The following is a 1,154-nucleotide window of genomic DNA, read 5'->3' on the forward strand; positions in this document are numbered from 1 at the left end:
ACTATTTTCCTGAGGATTAGGACAGCTGCCTGTCCCGGAACCGACCAACCGTGGGGTCACAATTCCCATTCAGTAGCCCAGTCTCAGCCAAAACCTACTTTCTGCAGAGCAGGAAAAGAACCTCCCTGAATCTGGTCCCACCCCCAGGGCTGCCAGAAAGCTGGGCTGGAGCAGGGCGCTGGGCTGCCGCCAGGGAACAAGCCTGCAACAACTGCAGACAACGAAGCTGGGTGGTCTTGTTTCTAATACCCTCCGGATAATCAAGTGGCTTCAGGTTGGATAAGTCGTAACTTTTAAGAAAAAAAGAAAAAAGGCAAAATACACTGTCACAAAGGGTCAGGACCATGAAATGTTCGTGTGAAGCCCAAGCAGCAGGGCAGGCGCCTGGATGCTGTCTAAGCACAGTTCCCCGCACGGCCTCGGGGAAGGGCATTTCTGGACACAGGTCACATGCGAAGGAAAACGGCACCAACACGTTAGCTTGTATCAGAGGGAAGCCAAGTTCTTGTCCTTTCTTTCTCACCTCCCCAAGTGTCTGTCCTAGTAAAGAGACGGTAATATCACCTAACAAAGAACTTGCCACCCACGGACATCACAGCAACACGACCAGAGTGCCACTGTAACATTCAGAGCCTCGTGTTCACCCAAAAGCAAAAAATGTCAAGTGGCTGAGCTCAGTGGGGAGCACAGGTCGCTACAAGCCTACGTCCCATCACTGAGGTCAGCCTGTCCCAGACAGTGGGTGGGCTCCCTGTGCCAAGTCTGGACTGCAACCCACCCAGTGACTCCTGTGTCTGTTGAGGGAGCTGAAAGTGTGTCCTCTCTCAAAACATGAGGGCTGAGCTAAGTGACAAAGTCCTTCCGAGTCTACTGTTAAGGATGCTAACATCCCAGAAGTCGGCTAGCTTGGAGCTTTGGCCTCCAGGTTCACAGCAGGGCTGTTCTGAAGGCTGTTCTCTCGACTCAGAACTTTCCTGGGTTTCTGGACTCAACAGCCGATAGCAGTCAGCAGTCTCCCTGGGAGCATTATCAGGCAGACCAAAGGAGCTCCTTGGTTTCAGCACAGGCTGGGAGCTGGGTACAGGTAACCAGATGGGGCAGAAAGGCTACCTCCTCCTGCCGGGAGTGCCCCCCCCCACCGCCCCAGAGACGTA

The sequence above is a fragment of the Bison bison genome, unplaced genomic scaffold (genome assembly GCF_000754665.1).
Source record: "Bison bison bison isolate TAMUID 2011002044 unplaced genomic scaffold, Bison_UMD1.0 scf7180017864289, whole genome shotgun sequence".
Lineage (NCBI taxonomy): Eukaryota > Metazoa > Chordata > Mammalia > Artiodactyla > Bovidae > Bison > Bison bison.